Source organism: Haematobia irritans, chromosome 4 (genome assembly GCF_050003625.1).
Source record: "Haematobia irritans isolate KBUSLIRL chromosome 4, ASM5000362v1, whole genome shotgun sequence".
NCBI classification, from domain to species: domain Eukaryota; kingdom Metazoa; phylum Arthropoda; class Insecta; order Diptera; family Muscidae; genus Haematobia; species Haematobia irritans.
The window spans coordinates 226,475,216-226,499,306 of NC_134400.1; the positions used below are offsets into that span (position 1 = coordinate 226,475,216).

Consider the following 24,091-nt stretch of genomic DNA (forward strand, 5'->3'; position numbering starts at 1 on the left):
AATCAACATCACAATATGATAATCCGTAACATGTTAATGCCGAGAGCTTGAGATTATCTTAATCACGTCCACACACACACAGACATACAGGTTCACTTAATTTTTCTCGCTGCCTATTTTGGAAGAAAGTAGTCTAACAAGCGACAACTAAGAGACAGGCCGCTTTAAATAAAAACAAACACTTCAACAAATTTAAATGAAATCCAAAACAAAATTTTGTATTACAAAATTATTAAGCACAATAAGTTGTCGTCGATAATAAATCACAGTGCAAACCCGTATTGTGGGGCCCATCAATCGGCCTTTATTTACACTTTTACTGCTGCCGCTGACAAGCTGCAGGCGGGCGGCCGATTAGGCAGACAGACAGACGGACAAAACACTTAGCCAACCATCACCAACACACAAATCACATTCGAATCGAACCGGTAGCACAAAGTTTAGTCAACGTTCGGCAGCGGCGGCATAAATGACGAACACCGTAGTCGTTGTGTCAATTGTATGCTACTCTCGTCTACTTTACTTTGATACTCATGAAAACAAAAAAAACAAACAAACACTTTGTCGGTTAAGTGAAGCAAACTCAGATATACACACATACACACTCACACACTTCATTCAATTAAACGTGATCTATGGTAGGCCAAATATTCGAAGAATGACAGAAATTCGAATAGCGCGATGATATTGGATACGCAGAGAATAACAAAATTAACACCCGGTTATAATGGACAAAATGAACGCGTAAACCCGTGGTCTATTTTTCTTGGGGAATGAAACGAACGACCGTTAAAAGACAAACGAAACACACAGTGGCAACCGTCGCGTCGCAAATGCGTACGTCAGACTCTAAGCTCGAATATGAACTGAAATGTGACGTTGGCAGACATGCAATGCAACCCCAATACGGCAGCCAACAGCCAAATATTCATTCGTATGTATGTCTCTCCGTCTGCCTATGCGAGTAGTATGTACAATCGTTGTCTTCATCGTTGTACTCATTTGTTTTGCCTGGGTGGGGGTGGTGTGGGACATGGGCTGAGAGAATATCCAACTAAGAAGAGAAATAACAAAACAGAAAACTAAAGAACACAACACCAAACATAATATTTAGTAATGTATCACTCACTCGCTCACACACCCGCTCACTCACCCATTCATCATAGAACACAATTACGTCGACTGTCCGAAGCAAAAGCTTTGACGATATTATGGCCAGGTGATTTCTAAATACAAGAGGTGTCATGTTAATCTAAACTTTGAGGGATGATAAAGAAGTGAGGAATAGTTTAAGAATTGATTTGATACTGAGTGTAATATTTGAAAATGAACTGGACATATGGTAACAAAACAGTAATCGACAAAAACATTTTTACAAAAAAGTTTAATATATTTGCCTTTTTTCTTGAATTTCTGCCTAAACCCCTATGTTAGCAAAACTACAATAAAATATCCCTAAATACGAATTCTTTTGGAACAAAAGTCTTGCAATACGATTAAAATTAATATCTCAAACTGTTTACCGCACGTATCTAACTGTGGCATACGGTCACAGTACATTGACGAAAGAGACTGTTTTTCATATGTTTCGGTGTAAAAATTATGTGTTTGGCACTCAAAGTTTTAGCACATATTTTTTAAGTGCAAGCATATAATGTTCATAAACTAATATATCATTTTCCGTTAATTTGTTAGAACATATGTTTGGGACATCACATTTTCTTAATATCTCTAAATGCAAACATATATTAATTAAGTATTTTCGTATAAACATATAGGTATATGTTTAGAAACTTTAGATAGTGCAAGTAAGAATGGATAAGAAAGATAAATATATTACATATATATAAATGTATTGCAGTGCGAAAATTAATATGCCTTGAGAGGCATATTCCTTATGTTGCATTAATCATCATCAAAAATTTTAATTGCTTAAATCAGTACATTGTTCAATGTATACATTAAATTATGTATTCGGAGCCTTAAAAAGGAAATGCTTAGTGTGAAACATAAAATGTTTGCACAATACAAACCATTCTGAAAATATACATGTATACTTGAAGTAGAATATGTTTGGAAGTGTATGTTACAATGTGTGTGAAGATAAATTCGAAATTGAAATTTGCAGCAAAAACTTATCCGAGACACAAACCAGCACCAAAAATATTTTTCAATTCGAATTTAGGATTTCAAATTCGAATTTGGATTTTTAGTTTTGGCACAGTGGGCCCGTTGTAAAAATTTGATGGAAATTTTGTTTTCAAATTTTCGCTTTTCACAAATACTTTTCTAATGAAGACTTTTGTGATTACGAAAGCTGAGCTCAAGCCCTTGTTTTCAAATTTTCGCTTTTCACAAATACTTTTCTAATGAAGACTTTTGTGATTATGAAAGCTGAGCTCAAGCCCTTTCCAATGAGCCTAGTCTCTATATCGCACGCGGCTTAGTTTGGCCCAGTGGGCCCGTTGTAAAAATTTGATGAAAATTTTGTTTTCAAATTTTCGCTTTTCACAAATACTTTTCTAATGAAGACTTTTGTGATTATGAAAGCTGAGCTCAAGCCCTTTTCAATGAGCCTAGTCTCTATACCGCACGCGGCGTAGTTTTGGCACAGTGGGCTCCGTTGTAAAAATTTGTTGAAAAAGCATTTTCAAATTTCCGCTTTTCACAAATACTTTTCTAATGAAGACTTTTGTGATTATGAAAGCTGGGCTCAAGCCCTTTCCAATGAGCCTAGTCTCTACATCGCACGCGGCTTAGTTTTTGCACAGTGGGCCCGTTGTACAAATTTGTTGAAAATTTTGTTTTCAAATTTTCGCTTTTCACAAATACTTTTCTAATGAAGACTTTTGTGATTATGAAAGCTGAGCTCAAGCCCTTTCCAATGAGCCTACTCTCTATATCGCACGCGGCTTAGTTTTTAAATAATAAGCCAAATACTAAAAATCCAAATTCGAATTTGAAATCCAAAATTCGAATTTTAAAAATATTGTTGGTGCTTGTTTATGTCTCGGCTAAGTTTTTGCTGCAAATTTCAAATTCGAATTTATCTTCACACACATTATGTTACAGAGGCAAGTTTTTTGTGGATGTACCACGATGAATTTCATAAAGGTTTCCCTCCTTCTCGTAGGAGAACTAGGAATTTATTTTCCTAGCGTTTTGGGAATATACCTTAGATAGCATGAGTCCCTGCCAACATTTTCGAACATTCATGATGATTGTTTGCAAACATGAGTAAAAACTTACTCTTTTGGAAGATTAAAAAGTGTTCTATCGAAGAAATGACTCATAGTTGAGTCTTATTTAAGTCTGAAAAATGATCGTTTAAACTTTTGAATACTTATTTTTTGTTCTTTTGTTACTCTTCTTAAGCATTGTTTAAATTTTAGTAAACAATTTTTAACTCTTTTTAACGGTTTTAGAATCAATCAAAAATCATGCATTTTGGGGAAGCAATTTATAACTTTCTTTGATGTTTGTTTTGAATATTTTCTACATGTCAATGTCAATATGACAAAAGAATGTTATCTTGGTGAGTGAATGAGTTCGAAAAATGGATAAAAACAAACAGTATTAGGGTAAAAAGTTGATAAAATTATATATACGGTGGGTAACGGATATAAGCACATCTCATATAAGAAAAATATGCATGTAAGAAAGTTAATAAAAAAACAGACTTTCCATTTCTTCTGAACAATAATTGCCTATAAGAAAAAAACGCATATAAGAAACAAAACTTGCGTATTTTTAAGAGTTTCTTATATCCGTTACCTACTGTATACGATAACCTAAGAACATCGTTTGAGATATGTACGCAACTTCACCTAAGCAATAGGAACGTCCCACGTGTTCAAGACATCTGGCATACACCACTTTATTTAAAGTTAATACAGGTAAGTTGAAACAAAATAAGCGTTTTTGAAAGTGTTAATGAAAAATGCTATATGCTATACATATGTATTTTTCTTGATTTAGAATTTCAAACTGAAGGTGGCAATATATCTCTGATGGAAGCAGCAAAAATAGATTCAATAATTATTTGAACGCTAGGGCCATTAATTTTTTAAGCTCTGTATGGTTTATAATTTCATTTTATTATTATTTTTTTTTAATTAGAAATTTATTTACATGTATGTATTTTACATATAAACACCTATGTGAGTATCAATGTAAGACAAAAACAATAATAAATGAATCGTAAAAATGAGTTATTTCTAACTCTTCCAATCAATAAATATTTTATCAGTTGGGGGATTAATCACTCTTCACTCTTCTTATAAACTTTTATGAATCATTTTTTAACTCATAAATGAGTTAATATTTTAGTCATAAAATACTCATTCCACTGAATAATTTATGAATAAAATATGCAACTCTTTTATGAGTCAAAGAAAAGAATCATTTTGGGACACAACTACTTTATACTGGGACGCATAAATGACTCTCAGATTCGCTCTTCCGCAATCGTTTTGAACTTAAAAATGATTTAAAGAAGACTCATTCGTAATCGAAAATGCTTACAGGGTTATTCCAAATCTATCACACACACACAAAGCATTCTCTTAAATTACCTACACTATCTGGGGCTATTCAGAGCTGGGTCTGCAACTGAGAGTACTGAGAGTCAATTTGAAGAGACTTGATAGCCTACTAAAATTGGCATTCGTATTGAGCTTTCTGTAAAACAGGGTGGCAGCAGCATCCTCCCAAAAACTCTCATCACAAAAAAATCACCCCAAATATTTGTGATGATGTTCTTAACGGTGATGTTATGGTATGCACGCAACTTATTCATATGTACTGGTAGCATTCGACGAACGACAAACAAATCAGTGTCATGTTAGCAGGAGGTGTCGTTGCCTTTTTCAAAAGTGCATTTGTGTGATGAGTGCATGTTCAATGCTCCGGATAGAAGCATTTTTAAAAGCAGGGCAACACATTGCAATGCGATACCACTTTGATGCAGAAATTGAAGCTTTTCGATATGGGTAAAATGCTACATTAAAGTTGAAACAAGATGGGTATCCTATGGGTAAGATTATACCGTCAAAGGTACCAGGTAAAACAAAGCTTTCAAAGGAAACCCTAGGATTGGGGGTATTGAGATAAGCATAGCACCAATAGTATTCAAATGTTTAAGTGCGTCTGTAGAACAGTAACCTTATCAAATATACTACAAGAAATGAATTTATCAATAATTAATAATAAATAATATTAAATTAAAACTAATATAAATGTTTGTTATATAAATTAAAATTAATTTAACTTCATTAAAATAAATTGAATTAAATGAATTGGGTAATTTATGAAAGACATTTTTAGAACACTTCTTCTAGAATTTACATTTTGATTTGGTAATTATTTATTTATTTATTTTGAGTATTATTGGAATTTCCTATTCCAAAAAATATTTCCTACCCTTGAGATGTTTAACAGCAAATACAATAAATCGTTTTGAAGAAAAGTGCAATCCAACGAGATAAATTATTTAAACAATTTTTAAATGAATCATCCTCACCATATCCCTATAATTCGGTATGCGCACATCATAGACGTCAAAACGGCATTGTGTGGTGAGAATGGGAGATTCTTGTTGCGTGATTTTTATTACAAAAATAAAGAATTAGGAAATGCCTTATGTTTGGATGCGAGAAGAACAATACTGTGGGAACACAATGGAACAAAATTCGTTGTTGTTCGGATGTTCTTGTTTCTCATAACGAAGTTCTTCTAAAGACATTACTTTTAATATACGTTCTAGATATATATGTTTTTATAGAAGTTCTCTTTAGGTAATATTTAAAAATTTGATTGCAATTTTATCGGATATAAAAACAGTTAGCACAAATAAAATACTGGAAATTGCAATAAATAAGAATCCATTTCTTGAAAGACGTGCAACATGGAATATATGTTACCACTGTTTAAAAGGTCTCTAGTTGAAGATAGAAGTAGAACAAGTAAAGAAAAAATTGATTTTTTTTGTATTCTTCTTAAATGTTTATATATCATCACACTACAATACCAAATCAATTTCCGGTTCAAAGGAGATTTTCATTGCTCTTTTAAATTCTATTTCAAAATTAGATTGGCTTAAGATTAATAACAGTATTGATGGGAATGTAGAAATAACAAACTGTTTTTGTGTGCAACATTCTCAATTTAATCTTCAAATATGGTTATGAAATACTTACAACTATTGCCAGAAATTTTTAACATCACTAAACAATTGTCCTTACCTAGAAATAAATAACAAACAATTAATAAAACACCATAGGAAAAATTTACATTACATCTTCTACAGATATTCTTAACTAAAAATTGTGTTATAAGGTTGTATAGCTTTCTGAATGCTATACGCATGGACAAAAGATATGTTGTCCATTTCGTTATTTTCGCTCTAAACTGTGTTTTGTCGATTTCGAAATAATATATAGATGAAATTTTAAAAATGAACTGAATAAGACTGTTTTTTCTTAAAGTTGGACTAGATTTTGGCCAACATCAGAATCAGACGATTAGTCGAATTTCGAAAATAGAAAAATTCTACTAATGAATTTCAACGATTATAAAACTTCCACTTCGACATTGTCGATTAGTCTAGAAAGTTCGTTAGTTAAAGGAGCACTAACGGAGCTTCATGAAAATGGGCGTAATAAATACAGAAAAATATCACCCAAAATTTCCAATTAATATCTTAATTGAATTTCAATTAAAAATAATCTTTGTTAGTTTCTGCGATTTGAAAAATTTCAATTCAAGCAAAAAAAGAGCTTCCAAAAAAGTAGTTTGGATCCCCAATCTGTGATCCGGAAGTAGTGCAAACTTGGATAATCTCCAATGAATTTTACATGGGCTTGTCAAAGGATAAGAAACGCAAATTCAAATCTCACCACCGGCAATTTTTTATCAAATATTTTTCTAAAAAAATATTTTTTTATTTCATGCATCGTTTTTATTCTCGTAATTTGCAAAACCTTCCCAAAAGAACTTCCATGGAAGCAAAAAAGTCAATCGGCACAGGTTCAAATCCCAGCGGGGATAAATTTTATTTTTTTTATATTTTTTATTAATTTTCTATTTTTTGTAGTTTTTTATTAGTTTTCTGTTTTTTTGTAAAATTTAATTGTCCAAAATTTGCACTTAAAATAGCCTGATTGCGTTCTTTCTAATACTTGTCCACAAGGACTGCATCGGAAGTAGAAAAAATCATTGGGGGATCCCAAGATGCGCTTTAGAAGAAATGTTTGTGCACTTGTCCAAAAGGACTGCATCGGAAGTGGACAAAAATCATTGGGGGATCCCACGATGCGCTTTAGAAGAAATGTTTATGGACTTGTCCAAAAGGACTGCATCGGAAGTTGAAAAAACTCGATGGGGTATTCTGGGATGGGCTTTAAAAGAAATGTTTGTGGAACAACTTCCAATTTTTTTTTGCTGGGTAATTAAATGCAATTAAATGCAGGGTGCCACCGTGGTGCAATGGTGAGCATGCCCGCCTTGCATACACAAGGTCGTGGGTTCGATACCTGCTTCGACCGAACACCAAAAAGTTTTTCAGCGGTGGATTATCCCACCTCAGTAATGCTGGTGACATTTCTGAGGGTTTCAAAGCTTCTCTAAGTGGTTTCACTGCAATGTGGAACGCCGTTCGGACTCGGCTATAAAATGGAGGTCCCTTGTCATTGAGTATAACATGGAATCGGGCAGCACTCAATGATAAGAGAGAAGTTCACCAATGTGGTATCACAATGGACTGAATAGTCTAAGTGAGCCTGATACATCGGGCAGCCACCTAACCTAACCTAACCCAACGTAATTAAATGCATAAAGACAAAAAATATATACCAATTTTTTCAAAGAATTCCACTGTGCTAAACTAAGTTTGCTGGTATGTGTGTTCATGTTCTGTTAAACTTGGTCAAATTAAAAAAGAAAACATACAATAAACAAACCCTGCGAGAAGAGAGGGTCGGAATCTAAAGAAAGGAAAGAACTACGAAGCGATAAATATGTTTTGTAGGAAATGGAGCGCAATGAATTTTGCGAGAAAAAGAACAGTAGCAGTCGATTGGATGTATGGAAAAACAATTGAAGCCAGTGTTGCCAGTATTGGGGATTTTTCCCAAATTGGAGATTCTTTTCGCAAATGGCAACGAAATTCCTGAGTTGGGAATTTGTTGAGGGGTTTCCAGAAATTTAGGGTTTTTGTTGGGGATTGGAAATCTGTTCAGTACTGAAGACCAGTTTCTTTACATATCATTACAAACCTAATGCTTATTGGACATTAAGGGTAGTGGATTGGTATTATTAAGCTATAGCAAAGAAAATGCCAAACACTAATCTCACAAGCCTGACTATACATATGTTTCAGTGTTGGCTAATACATATTTCCATAGTCTCTAGTAAGATCTGGCCTGGTGAGATGATTCAATTTGGGTCTCATATGTTAATTTCTTATGAAAATTAGACACGAGAAGTATTTCTCTCACACGATCAGAAGATTTTATATTTTTGAAGATTTAACCATATAGGCCGATATTAATTCGTATTACTGCATGAAAATATTCAATTTTTAAATATCTTCTTTATATTATCATACATCATACATTTTTTAGATTTTTTTTTTTCATAAAAAGTTGACAAGAATGTATTTGGGAATTTCGGGTGTGTGGGCTACAATCAATGGCAACACTGATTGCAGCCCATAGTCTGCACTGTGTGGATTCTAAGACAAACCGAAACACTCAGCACAGAAGAGATTCACTGGAGAGAAATAAAATAATTTTATGCTCTCTCTGCAACCATATTTTCTCTCACAAAGCCACAATCTGCTAAGTGCGAGTAAATATTTTATTTCGTCAATTATTAATGGAGGCCTCATGGGTAAGTGAACAGGACTACAGCCAATTTCTTCAATAGTGGCATTAGCAAAATATTTGAAGGCTAAAAATATGTGACCCAAAGTGGAATATAATGCGATAACTTTGTGGCCGAGCAACAATCGTATCCGCCTATACCACTTACAGTTGCAATGTTTACCACTCCCGATGTCATCCATGCCATAACATTATTCCCATGCACACCATATGAGAATGTAGGTGACCCCATAAGGGAGAATGGGTTTTATATACCAAGGACTTCTGTCCACAACCCAAACTTTAGTTACTTCTTCTCATGCGAATCCTGAATTACGAATGCTTTTGGTGGGTATGGTGCGGTGTCTGTGTCTTTTTTGCAAAAATTGTGCTCATTTCCTCCGATGGCCCTTTTTGTTGCTGTCGAATATTTATGTAATGTTTCCCAAATGAAATTGCGTGAAAATCTAAGTTTATGTTTGTGTCGTGAACAAGTGTAGTCATATAGTAGGGTGGTTCACAAAACATCCTTTTTGGTTGGATGGATAAACTATATTATTGAAAAAAAAACAAAAACAGAACAGAACCACATAAATTTTCTATTTTGCACAATATTTGCAACGGAGATATTTCTGAGGAATTTTTGTAATAGAAAATATTTCCAACCACATTTCCCTATAGAAAGCAAAATGCGTTGACCACCCGTTTATATCAATATTGCTTCGTGTTATCCTTTACTGTACATGTGAATTTGCAAGTACTTTTGCATATTTAACTTAGGAAACGGCAACTATCCTTTTTTGCTTTTGCGTGGTGGTCTGTCTGTCGGTGTCATGCATTACTCGGTGACATATTTGTGGTGGTTAGGTTAACGACTATGGATACCGTAACCAAAAACCAGGCAATGCCATCTCGTAACCTTGAAAGGAAGCCCAAATTCGAAGTTTACCAAAAGGGATGCTAGTTAAGTGAGGAATAGATATTGCGGGCTTTGAATTGCCAGAGGAAACAAGGTGTATTTTTAAAGAGTAAAACGATTCCCAAGGATTTTATCCTAAAAGAAAATGTTTTAAATAACTCAAGTACAAATTGTCATGGTATGGACTTTCTAATGAAGATATTTTAAAGGCTACCCTTTAAAAGGCAATCTGAATTAGTTATTTGAACAATATGAAGGATAATTTCGTTTCGGCAAATGCCAAATATGTGAAGGAATTTGTATTGCCTTTTCGTCCCCAAAAATGTAAATATCTTTGCAAATGCCGAGACATTTTTAAGCAAATGAAAGGGTATATGTGTTGACAATAAAAACAAAACAACGTAACTATGTTGGTTTGCCAATTATGGAAATCATGGTTGGCAACATTTTGAACTAAATGAGATTAAGCAAAATTCATTGAAGCGATTCGGAAATGGATCACAAGCTGATCAGGATTCATTCCTGCCATCCACATTTCCCACCCCCTTGTGACATATGGGATGTGAAATATGCTCTGTAATTGAATACGGTATAAAGACCTTTTCCAATTAAACTTCATTTAACCTCTTGCAATGTCATAATGAGAGTACAAACATGATGGCTACATCCTATGGGATATTATTGTTCAACTACGTTTAGTATGTGGCATTCAAGTGCAAAAAGGGGCAAAATTGATTGAAATTTCAAAGACTTTCTACCCGTAGCATTTAGTGTAGAGACTTGGCCTATTTACAAATTACAGTGAGATAGTATCAACAAAAAGGTACAACATTTACAAACACAAATTTAATGAATGAAATGTATAAGGATTCTTTTAAAAGACGATTCGCTGTAAGTCACTTAATAAAAGAAATCAATAAAATATGTACACCAAAAAAAAAAAATCATTCCTCCCAAACGAAATTTAGACAAACCAATATCGTTAAACATATGCTTTTCGCTGTAAGGATGCTTGTCTGAAAGAAAAGTTGTCAATTTAGTTTTCAGCACTTTTTCTGTTTTGTTATACAAACAATGTAGAAGAAATTATTCCATTTTATAAATTTGTTTACTTTTCATCCAGAAGTTGATACTATTCACTGGGTCATGTAACTATTATTGCCATCAACAGATAATTACCGCTACACTGTTAGAAAAATATGTTTTTCATATGTTCCGATATAAACAAAATGTGTTTCGGGCACGATTTTAAACCACAATATATTTAAGTGCGAACATGTAATGTTCCTAAACTAACACTAAATGTTTGGGACATCTATGTTAATATGTTAGAATATATTATGTTTGGGGCATGAATGTTTCATAAAAATAATATGTGTGAATGTAAACATATATAAATTAACAAATTTCGAGTAAACATATATATGTTATGATATTTTATTCAGAGAGCGACAAAAATAGAGTATAGAGAAAGAAATAGAGATGGAAACCGGGAGGGTTGACGAAAGATATCAACACAACAAAGCGAGAGAATGAAAAAAGAACAATTTCTGTGAAACCGCTTGTATGTTGTTTCGGAAAACTGTTTTAGTCTAAAGTCTAAAAGAAGTCTAAAAATTTGATATGCTTAAGTCTAAATATTATTTAATTTGAATAAAGAGAATAGACATTCGGAACCAAGAGAATAGACATTTGAAAAACAAACTGCATATGTTTTCGCCTTGAGAGCAGCATTTTATGCATGTGTGAACATGTGTTTTGTTTATCATTTTGGCATTATGGGCACAATTTTTCGTTAAAATAAATCAGGGATCTTCATAAAAATAACGAAAGGGCACTATACTCTTTTTAGAGTTGGGACAGTAAAATGAAATAAGGAGGAAATAGTGAAAAATTACACAGTAAAATGTAAAAAACAAACTTTAGTTCCTCTTTATTAAAAAGTAGTCCACGAGGAGTTGACGGACACCATCAAATATAAAAGCGGGCATTAAGTTCGAGTTTTACAGCTAAAACAATTTAAAAAGTTTATTTTCTTTAAAATGAATTATTAAAGAAAAATAAAAGGAATTTTAGAGCGATGGTGTTAAATGCTAGTAAAAAAATGTTAACTCCTAAATAAATTTATGTTTATATTATAAAATTATATATGTATGTTTATACTCGACTCCACGTACTTCTTTTGTTAGTTTTTGATTTCCTTCCAAATTTTAAAGTTTTGTACAAAAACAGTTTTTTTTTAAGTTGTTATTTTTGCAATAAAAAATAATATTTTATCCAAAAATCAGTCTATTTCGTTTATATCAAGCACTGTTACTGACTATAAATCTTTAAAAACACACATTTCGAAGTTTCATTTAAAAAAATTTAATATAGTATAAATATAAATGTTTTAATTTAAAAAAAAAAAAAATGTTCGGTCGGAGCAGGGATTGAACCCACGACCCTTTGTATGCAAGGCAGACATGCTAACCACTGCTCCACGTGGCAAACAAATGTATGTTTCTGTTAAATAATGTTATGTTTGCATGGGCTCGTGGGCGCTGCAAACTATGCTATATAAATATAACGTATAACGATAATTATCTACAGGTGACTATAACAGCTACGTAGCCCAGTGGATAGTGTGTTGGCTTACAAACTGTATGGTCCTCGGTTCGATTCTCCGTGCAGGCGAAAGGTAAAATTTAAAAAATTTATAAAAGTGAATAATTTCTTCAACATTATTTGTATTACAGAAAAAGGTGCCAATAACTAAAAAATTTCGTGGAAGTGAAAATTACGAGTATGTTAGGGAATGAGCACAATCGTGTTTGGGAAAAAATCTTCCAAGCCTATAATATTTTTGGCTCAAAATGCTTCCAAACATATAATATGTTCACATAAAACAAACATATTAATGTTTCGGCAGTATGCAAAAATATATGTGCTTCCTGCAACATATGTTTGGAACATATGTTAAAGAAGCGATTTTTTTGAGGGTGTATGGGTTGATGGTTAACGCATACAGTGAAGCAATTCTATTTATAGACCACATTCTTGAGCGCCCACAAGCCAATGCACTATGGGCGGAAATTGAAAATTTGCGGCAAAAATTATTTACAATCAATCTAGAATCTCCAAACATTGTATATCGATATTTCTTATCAAAATCAAATGTTACCAACAAAAAGGGAGTCAATCCCCCTTATTCCAGGAGCGTTACTATAGAGGGATCGGAATTGTAATTCCACTTGGAATACTATAAAATATACTCATATATTAAATTTAAATTAAATTTATTTTATTAATTAAGTTTATTTTATAATTATATTAACCATCAAAATCACTTTCTTCGGTATCTAACTTTAATTCCGTGCGTCTGTGTTTGTTTTTCGCAGGATTGCGGTCGCTATTATTAACCGATTTTGATAAAATTCTGTACACCGTGTTTTCTTGATAAAAGGACGAACACTGTTGAATTTGGAAAAAATAGATCAAAGTTAGATATAGCCCCCATATGTATGTATCGCCCGATTTCGACAAATGAAATCATACTGCGCTTATTTACTACCCGATTGTCTTCAAATTTAACACAAAGTAATTTTTTATAGTACCCTTGAAGTGTTCAAAATGTCATCAAATTCGGATTCAGATATAGATATAGCTCCCATATATATGTATCGCCCGATTTTCCCAAATTTAACTATAAAACCCTTATTTATTTACCGATCTTACTCAAATTTGGCAGAATGTAATCTTCTATAGCACTAACTATACCTGCAAAAGATCATCGAAATCGGTTCAGATTTAGATATAACTCCCATATATACACTGAAAAAAAGCATGCCCGGTTTCAAAGATTTTGTCTTTACTTTAAAAAATTTGGTATTGATTCCGAGCCAAAGAAGCGGAGAATACAAGTAAGGATACTTTTAAGACACAATTCTCTTTTACATTTAGGTTTTGTGTACTTGCTTCTAGGAAGCAAATTTTAATTTTTCGCTTTCTCAGCTTTTTTTCTTCATACGCTATCAAAGTCCTTTAAAAACGAGTTAACGGCAACTTTGTTTTCCAAATTAGGACTCGACTTAAAGTAGAAATTATGCTGTTTGAAGTAAAAAACTTCTTTGAAATAAAGTTTTGAAAACATGTCCTATATTTGAACGATTTTTTGCTTTGTTGTCAAGATGCAAAAAGACAACAAATTTAAAGACAATTTCATTAAATTTAAAGAATTTTTCTGAATTAAGCCAAGTTGACCTTAGCCTATACATTTTTTCTTTCATGTTAAGATACCCATTTTTAAGTCAAATCACTTAATTATAAGGACAATACGACTTCATTGAAAAGTTTATCGACTTTTGGACAAGGAAAATAACTTTTTTTTAGAGAAATGCGTCTTCTATGCTAAGCAAAATTTGTATTCGTATTTGAAACACATGAAATCTTTGACCTCACGACAATATTTTTTTCAGTGTATGTATCGCCCAATTTTGCCCAAAACAAAAAACAAAAATATTTTTTAAAGTGTTTACAACATTTTGAACTACTGATCCTCCTCTTAGAATCCACATTTGAAAGTTTTCTTTATTCACTTTTATTGCGAAAAAAATTAAGCACGAAATATTTCAATTTTTGCTTTCCTTTAGGACACGCAACTTGTATAAATCTTGGCAAACATTGGCAGATTTTTTTCTCATGAACAGGATTGGCAAGTTTTAAATTCACTTTCGATTAGTACTTTTCAAGATGTTTCATTTTGAAAATTTGACTTTTTGCCGCTGTTTTGCGATATCCGCCCATAGTGCAATACAATTTTAGTAAATTTGGTACATTCCACTTCTTAAAAGTACAATGGTACTACAATGACCTACTTGGTACAATTTGAAATACTCAGTTCGACTTCAAAATGCTCGGAAAGTTCTAATTAATCAATTGTCAAATATAAATTATATTGTACACATATTTTAGGTACTAAATCAAATGGGATAAGAAATTTAAAATTTGGAGTTCGATTTGTATCTGACATCTGACAATAAAATAAAACATTTGGGAATATTAAATACAAACTGCATATTTAAAATACAATACATCAAATGTGAACTCCATATAGACCATTTTTTTTCTATATCCTGAAATGGATAAGAAAATTATATTAAGGATTTTATGAAGCATTTCCATGGAACTTTAGTCTTGAAACTGAGGTCATGTCGAAACTTCAAAATTTCTGCCAGATCATGGACAACTCTTGAGTGAAAAATTGTCTCCACTCAATTAATTTCCAATATTGAATGTCTTATTCCCAATTTTTGAGCAAAAATTACAAGTGTTGTGGTATTTCAAGAAGTGCTCGTGTTCAAATCCCCAATTTTTTTACATGTTTGACTGAATATTTTCATACGAAAATATGATGAAGGCTTCAACAAGAAACACTTTGGAAGGAAAGAGATTTTGAATTTTGACTCACACAAAACCTTTACAAATAACATATCACCTCCGTTATTTTACAAGTTGATAAATAATTTGTATATTTCGGTTACTATATTCCAATCCATTATTTTTGAAATTTGGTACATTTTTAACCCAAAAAGGACACTTTTTTATTCTCTATTTTGAAGACCTTTAGTAAAACTATTTTAATCAAGGGATAAAATATTTTTGAAAAACTAACTATTCTCTTTCATTGATAGGCTAAGAAGTTTCCGAACCGCCCTCGTATTACGAAAACTCAAAATGTATTTTATTTAAGACATAAGGTCAGAGAAGTGCTTGATATAAACGAAGTGGACTACAAAGTATATTTTGTTACTGCAAAAATAAAAATTTTGTTACAAAAAACTTTTCGTGATAAAGGTTTAAACTCTTCGGGTAAATTAGAAAAAAAATACTGTAACACCGTTCGAGCAATACAAATATTAATATAATCTTGCACTTTGAGAAGGAGTATGTATGACCACTTCAAACACGTTTGAAGAGAATAGTGTTACTTTTAACGGGGAACATGACACATTTATTATTATTTTTATGTAGTAGTATATTTAACTCCACGGTGAAAATGCCTATGCTCTCGTAGAAAATGTGTTCAATAAAATTCTTTTTCGATTCTTCGATTATGTTCTATTTCTGACTGGAATTGTTGACTATATTGCATATACTGAGTTCACCAATGTGGTATCACAATGGACTGAATAGTCTAAGTGAGCCTGATACGTCGGGCTGCCACCTAACCTAACCTAGCCATCAGGGTTGGCCTGTCACAAACTGTGACTTTTGCGACATACATTTGCGACGGTATAATACGTATGTCGCAAAAGTCGTAAACCTACTGTAGAAAACCTAATTTTGAATACAAGAAATCATGAACATTTTTTAATTTAGCTTGACAGCATTCTCTGTGAGTTTCTGCAGAAATTTGTGAAAGTTTTTTCACCGTCAAGCCTATTTTCTATCGAAATTCCCGTTGGTGAGTGTGCAAAATGCCTTGGGGTTATATTGGGCAGGCTTTAGATTTAAGATAAAAACTCTTCAAATATAGGCTAAGACTTATTTTGAGGATTTAGCGTCTTTGGTTCAAAGAATTCTTTGGAATTAAGAAAACCTTTTTTACTTTGAAGTATCCGTTATAATTTGGATTTTTAAACTGGCATTTGTTTGTACGTGAATACCTTTATTAATAAACCGCGAAAAACGAATGAAGATTTGATAAATGAGATCTGTATGCTAATTTTATTTTTATTGGACCTAGATTTAAAGCCAGATAGGTCGCTAAAAAATTTCTTTATTTTAAAGAAGCCGCATCTTTGGCTCGGAATCAATACCAAAATCCTTAAGGGAAGGTCAAAATCTTTGGATCCAAGTAAACTTTTTTTTGAGTGTACCAATTTCCTTTCAACTCCTTGAAGCTTTCAACACCTTAAACTCGCGGCCTTTTTGAAATTGAGAAAATATTACCTCCACAGTGAACCCACCAGGATAGAAAATTTTAGTCAATTTTAGAAAAAATAGATTAATTTTAGAAAATGTTAACTAAACAGTATTACAAACGCCGACATCACGCCGATTTGACAAAAACAAGAAAATATTTTTCGACAAACTTAAGAAAATTTATTAAACATAATTAATTGTTTTCACTTGTTAAAGAAAATTTTGTAACTGGAAGCAAAAAATTGGAGTTCAAAATTGCAAGAATGTCATTAGTGCCATACGAAGTTCAACACGGACGCATTGTAATCAAATTTACAAATGTAACGAAATAATGAACTATTTTGTGAGAAGTACGAAACTAGTAAATCTTAATACTTAATTTGTGTACAATTTTTGTCCTGTTTTTTAGTTAATTTAACTAACGTACGCAAAAAATTATTAGAGTAAAGGAAACATTCTTCAAACATAATAATTCCATGAAGTAAAATAAAGTTAAATGGGCTTTAGTGAAATAGAGAGTTCACATTTTTTGAGTGCATGGAATTTCAGAAAGTACCGGAAATATATGGTTGTGATATGGCCGTCATTGGAATGGATGAATGGCATGGCATGGTTTGTTGTTTGTTAAATTAAATAAAATGTTGCTCTCTCTCTCTCTCTCTCGAGTTGTCAACCAAATGTTCAGCTACTTTCATTGATTCAACCACTACACAACACAGGGCATGTAGAATTTTGCTACGTTCAAAATGTTGGCGATCTTATCAAGAACTATTTGATAAAATCTAAAAATAGATGTTCTATCATCATCCACTTTTGCTTAAATTTTTGATAAGATTGAATGACAATGTCACGCTATTTTAAAATGATGCCTTCGATTTTTGTAGTGCACTCATTAGTTATAGGGAACATTTTGCAGTTTTTGTTTTAAGAATACATAGATGCTCGGATAATCCGAAAATTAGGCCGTAGATAACATACTACACTGAAAAAAATATTTGCGTGATATTAAAGATTACGCAAACCAAATTTTAGGATGTGCAACAATTTTAAGGACAAAATTCTTTAAAACAATGAAAGTTTAATTAAAATAGAGTTTGCTTCAAATGTTTTTTTAATAAATTTAGAACACAAATTTTGAAAATTTGCGTCCCTCCGTTAAAGTTGCATGTCTTTGAACTAAAGCAAATTTTCCTTAAAGTAAAGAAACACATTTTTGATTTAAAGAAATCGTCCTTAAATTAACTGAAATATAGAATCTTTAGATTTAAGATAAAAACGCTTCAAATATAGGCTAAGAATTATTTTGAAGATTTAGCATGTTTGGTTTAAAGTCTTTTTGGAATTAAGAAAACATTTTTTACATTGAAGTATACGTTATAATTTGGAGTTTTAAACTGTCCGTGTTTTTTGTACGTACATAGTCTAATTATTGTAACGCGAAAAGAGAAGACAAAGTCGATAAATGAGATCTGGCTCGAAATCAATACCAAAATCCTTAAGGGAATGTCAATTTCTTTGGATCCAAGTAAACTTTCATTTTTTTTTTTTTTGAGTGTAGGGATGCGATATTTTCCCTCTTCATAAGAGCACAAATTAACTGAAAGTGAAAACATTTTCTGAATGTTCTCGGCGGCCATATTTATCACTTCACCTTCTTCAATTTTTTCACTACGATCATTGTTTTGTCACACTGTATATCACGCATAGATGGTAACATGCAAGTGAATCCAAATTCGCACTATTTCCCAATGTCAGAATTATCATCCGCTTAAACCATGAGACAAAAGCCTTCAAAATTTTTGTTTAACATTTCTCCTGAGACAGTTGCGATATGGGCAAGGCTAAATTTTGCTCCACTCATGGCGAAGCCAAGCAAAGCCAGACGAAGACGGACTGGTTTACAATCACTGGATATTCAGAACTATTCTGACGGTATTGCTCTAATCATAGTCACAGCTTCCATGGTACCATGACACAGACATGTTAAACGTATGGAGGACACTCATGAACCAGCAGGCACATTAAGATATGTCACATAAGTCATATACAGTGTCCTCTTCCATCACCAGGATTTGGGAACTGTTTCCAACGTTGCATATGATGCCAACCAACCACAGACACTTCACAATGGTCATCCAGATATGTCAGTTGGGTTGTTGATATTTTACGAAAGTAGGAGGATTCATGACATCCCATTGAATTTGAAATGCAAAAAGATGCAGGCAGACACCAGACGGGTAACATTCCACGGTGTCATGAATACGAAATGCATTGCAAGAGGGCCTTCAATAGTGAAGTGAATTGAATGAACGATGACATGCTCCGAAATCGTTATGATCAGAATAGGCTACAATTCAATTACATTGCAGAAGCACACATATCAGTCTACAAAATGTATTTTCGGAAATTTAAGCTCATGAAATCTTCTTTTGAAAATTTAAGGAAAAACTAATGACAACTCTGCCTTTTAACATGTTTAACAAGTACCAACGGTCCATTATGGTCCATTTGTAGGGACCTTAATTCAAAAACTGAAACGATATCAACCAATCCGGCACATATGACAACAAATTCAAAAAGAAATGTGCCTTCAGAAATCAAATGGAGAAGTCGCTTTTTCTATGAACCACATTGAGCTGAACCGGTAGCTATACAGGAAAGAAATCTGGAAGCTTCAGCAATGTACCAACTGACCCACTGTACTCGAGAGTAACGTATAATTATCAAATAATTGATCGATTGTTTAATGAAACATTGGTAATAGATTAACTCTTCAGTAAAGGCGTTTGGTCCTTAGAGTTAGTAGATTAATCTTGAGAATGGGTTCCTTTATTTCGTACACAAAACTCAAATTGATATAGCTAAGCGTTTGAAATATATCCTTAGTACAATTCTCCGCTTCTTTGCCACGATATAAATACCAACAGGTATATACAGCACTAAGTTCGGCCGGGCCGAATCTTAAATACCCACCACCATGAACCAAATATTAGGATTTCCTTTGAAATTTCAGGAGGGCTTGAGGACTTGGTACACTTCCCGAAGATAAATTTAAAGATTTCACCTATGAGGACTATATCAGATTCTGGATTTATAAGAACCATTTTTGTTTGAGTTTTAGAGGAATCATTAACATCTCTTGTAAGAAAATTATAAAATAACGTCTTGATTTGAAATATTAAATCTGTAGAAGTAAAATCTGGAAATTTTACATTGAGTTTCAAGCAATTGTCATGATCAGTGCACCTTCTACACCCTCAAGAAGTGAAGTCGGTCTATATGGAGGCATTACCAAATGGATCGATAAAAACTTAATCCGATACACGATTTTGTGAGCCTAAAATACCAGAATATTTAAAATTTCAGACAAATCAGATAAAAACTACGGTTTCTAGAAACTCAAGGAGTTAAATCGGGAGATCGTTCTTATGGGGGCTATACTAAAATATGGACCGATACTCACCGTTTTCGGCACACCTCTTTATGACCCGAAAATACCTCTAGATTTCCAATTTCAGGCAAATAGGATAAAAACTTCGGATTCTAGAAGTCCAAGAAGTAAAATCGGAAAATCGGTCTATATGAGGGCTATACCAAAATATGGACCGATACTCACCATTTTTGGCACACCTCTTTATGGTCCTAAAATACCTCTAGATTTCCAACTTCAGGTAAATTGAATAAAAACTGCGGTTTCTATAAGCCCAAGAAGTAAAATCGGGAGATCGGTCTATATGGGGGCTATACCAAAATATGGACCGATACTCACAATTTTTGGCACACCTCTTTATGGTCATAAAATACATCTAGATTTCAAATTTCAGGCAAATTGCATAAAAACTTCGATTTCTATAAGACCAAGACCCAAATCGGGAGATCGGTTTATATGGGGACTATATCAAAACCTGGACCGATATAGCCCATCTTCGAACTTGACCTGCCTGCAGACAAAAGACAAGTTTGTGCAAATTTTCAGCATGATTGCTTCATTATTGAAGACTGTAGCGTGATTACAACAGACAGACAGACAGAAGGACATCGTTATATCGTCTTAGAATTTCTCCCTGATCAAGAATATATATACTTTATATAGTCGGAAATCGATATTTCGATGTGTTACAAACGGAATGACAAACTTATTATACCCCCGTCACCATTCTATGGTGCTGGGTATAAAAAGTATAACGTAAAGAGAAGAAACGTATTTTTGGAACAAAATCTATCAAACAAACGGGCTATGAATGAATCACTTAATTTAAAGACATTTTCCTTGAATCAAAAACATTCGGTTCCAAAAGTTGGGCACATATTTTAAATTATTTTAAATAACTAAAAATTCAAAATATTCATAAACATAAAAGTTTACAGTAATTTGTACATGAAGTACGATTATCCTTCTTAAACATTCGAAACCAAACCAATTCAACGGAGGCATATCTAAAGGGTGATTTGTTAAGAGCTTGATAACTTTTTTTTTAAAAAAAACGCATAAAATTTGCAAAATCTCATCGGTTCTTTATTTGAAACGTTAGATTGGTCCATGACATTTACTTTTTGAAGATAATTTCATTTAAATGTTGACCGCGGCTGCGTCTTAGGTGGTCCATTCGGAAAGTCCAATTTTGGGCAACTTTTTCGAGCATTTCGGCCGGAATAGCCCGAATTTCTTCGGAAATGTTGTCTTCCAAAGCTGGAATAGTTGCTGGCTTATTTCTGTAGACTTTAGACTTGACGTAGCCCCACAAAAAATAGTCTAAAGGCGTCAAATCGCATGATCTTGGTGGCCAACTTACCGGTCCATTTCTTGAGATGAATTCTTCTCCGAAGTTTTCCCTCAAAATGGCCATAGAATCGCGAGCTGTGTGGCATGTAGCGCCATCTTGTTGAAACCACATGTCAACCAAGTTCAGTTCTTCCATTTTTGGCAACAAAAAGTTTGTTAGCATCGAACGATAGCGATCGCCATTCACCGTAACGTTGCGTCCAACAGCATCTTTGAAAAAATACGGTCCAATGATTCCACCAGCGTACAAACCACACCAAACAGTGCATGCACTGTTCACTCCAAATGCGGCAATTTTGCTTATTTACGTAGCCATTCAACCAGAAATGAGCCTCATCGCTGAACAAAATTTGTCGATACAAAAGCGGATTTTCTGCCAACTTTTCTAGGGCCCATTCACTGAAAATTCGACGTTGTGGCAGATCGTAAGTCTATTCATGATGAAATGTCAAAGCATACTGAGCATCTTTCTCTTTGACACCATGTCTGAAATCCCACGTGATCTGCCAAATACTAATGCATGAAAATCCTAACCTCAAAAGAATCACCCTTTATCTGGCGAATATCCTACATTTAAATAAATTGTTATTTAAAACAAAGTTATGAAGTAGATATCCTTTTTACCGCCAATATTTTCCGAACCTCAGCATTTCATTAGGACGCAATTCAAACAAACATTACCAAATAAAAACTGAAAATGGTTGTACTCGAGACAATTTATGCAAGACCATAGAATATATACAAACTTGATTGCCCTTTCATACACAGGAAGTTTGTATTGGCACACTCTTAGATGTATCCGCCGTTAGAAATGGAATCCTTGAATATGCAAAATGGATTTAAGGCTCACTGTCATCACTAGCAACGAAGAATATGAGGAGGGGATAAATGTGTGATGACGCTCACAGTTTAAAGTGTATTTTGCAATTAAAATACATTTCAGATATAACAACGACCGATATTCTCATTGACTTTTTGGTTCTCATTGCCTGTTGGAAGGCACTTTTAATAGATTCACTCACAGTCAGACATTTCCACCAGTCAAACTCAACTCATAAGTGAGCCTTTTAAGCGTCAATGTCATTTATGCAAATTTCCCATGACTTCCGTTGCAAGAGAGACCCGGTGATGCTAATGCACCCGAGTCGCGAATGTGACCATAGAACTCCATTTAAGCACAGACATAGGTGCTCACATTGCCCTTTGGCATAGAGTAAGAATTGAATTCATTCAATTAGAATGCATAAATAGCATGTGATTGCATTTACAGGCGAACATTAGGATTTACGGTGGAGTGAATGGGATCATGGGAAAAGATTATATGACAAAAAAAAAAAACAACCAAAACAATTCAGTTGCTAGTGAACAAGTGAGCTACTATAAAATAAATGATACTAGCACCAATATTATTATCAGTTGAATATTTGACAACGATGATTTTCACTTACGAAGAAGCAAAAGGACTTTAGCAGTTGAATCGCACTTCTAAGACAAATATACACAGAAACAAAATCCGTACTTAAACTAACGCTGAATTTAACTTATTCTTATTGCAAAAGTCTTATTTGTTTGTCATAAATTTTATTAAATTTTACATTCCTAAGTATGTCCCAAACATTTTGTGACCGTACACATAAGTTCCATATGGACTAAAGCAAACGAAAAATTCCCTACGATTCCCAAAAATAGTAAGAATGAACTACTGTATTGTTAAATTGATCATGATTTGGGGCCAATGATTTTTTCTTTACTTTCAGTAATAATAATAATAATAAAAAAACAAACGCTTTGCGGAAATCTGAAAATGTGGAGTACAATTTAGTTCAATTTTCGCACGAGTTAGTTCATTCTTCCCATACAACAGGTTACTTTTTTCAGGGAGGCAAAATTTTGAATCTTCGCATCTAGATAAGGAAACTACACTGAAAAAAGTAAAAAAGTAAAGATAAGGAAACTACACTGAAAAAATTGAACCATGTTGTATTCGAAATTGTGAGATTAATTAAATAAGCGAACATTTTTGGATTTTTAACCATTTACGAAATGCATCCTTCTCAAAAAACAAAACGAATTAAAAATAAAGAAACAATCTTAGGCGCCAGATCATTACCATTTTAACCACGCTGTAGTTCATTCTTACTATTTTTGTGAAGTGTACGAAAATCTTCTTCTACTTTAGCATTTAGTTAGCATATGTATGTCAGTGGAATTTGGCATTCAGTTCATAAAATTTTTGAGACATATTTAGAAAAAAAATCATTGGACTAGGGAAAACGTCTTACAAAATTTTAAAAATTACATAAAAATAAACTAAAAATAAATTTTTCACAATTCCTATAAATTAATTCTAACTTAAGTTTTACTAACTTACTTTTTTCTGTACGAAAAGCATGCCACGTTTCATTTTACAGATACTTCATCCTAAATATAAAGATCAGATTTCGAAACTAAAGCTGATATTAATCTGGCCTTACAATAAATTGTAGGTGATATTTTTTGCGTACTTTGTGACGAGGGGTAAATTTGATCCCCTTTTACATAACAGGTTGGCTGATAAGTCCCCGGTCTGACACATAGATGGCGTCGCTAGTATTAAATGCATATTATTTTTATATAGTACCA

The 24,091-nt window shown here is 33.1% G+C and overlaps 1 protein-coding gene across 5 annotated transcripts in view; it reads right to left on the reverse strand.

The window, feature by feature from the left end:
- The window catches only part of Eip63E (cyclin dependent kinase Eip63E), a 354,249-nt gene that overhangs the window by 249,637 nt on the left and 80,521 nt on the right, over positions 1-24,091 (reverse strand). The window contains exon 1 of one of the 5 annotated variants that reach the window (XM_075303424.1): positions 610-851. The exons of 3 other annotated variants lie outside the window; for them this stretch is intronic. The gene's annotated coding sequence lies outside the window, so the exon portion shown is untranslated. Of the gene's footprint in view, positions 1-601; positions 852-24,091 lie in introns of those variants that run through there. One more of the 5 variants, XM_075303423.1, reaches the window with a different exon arrangement.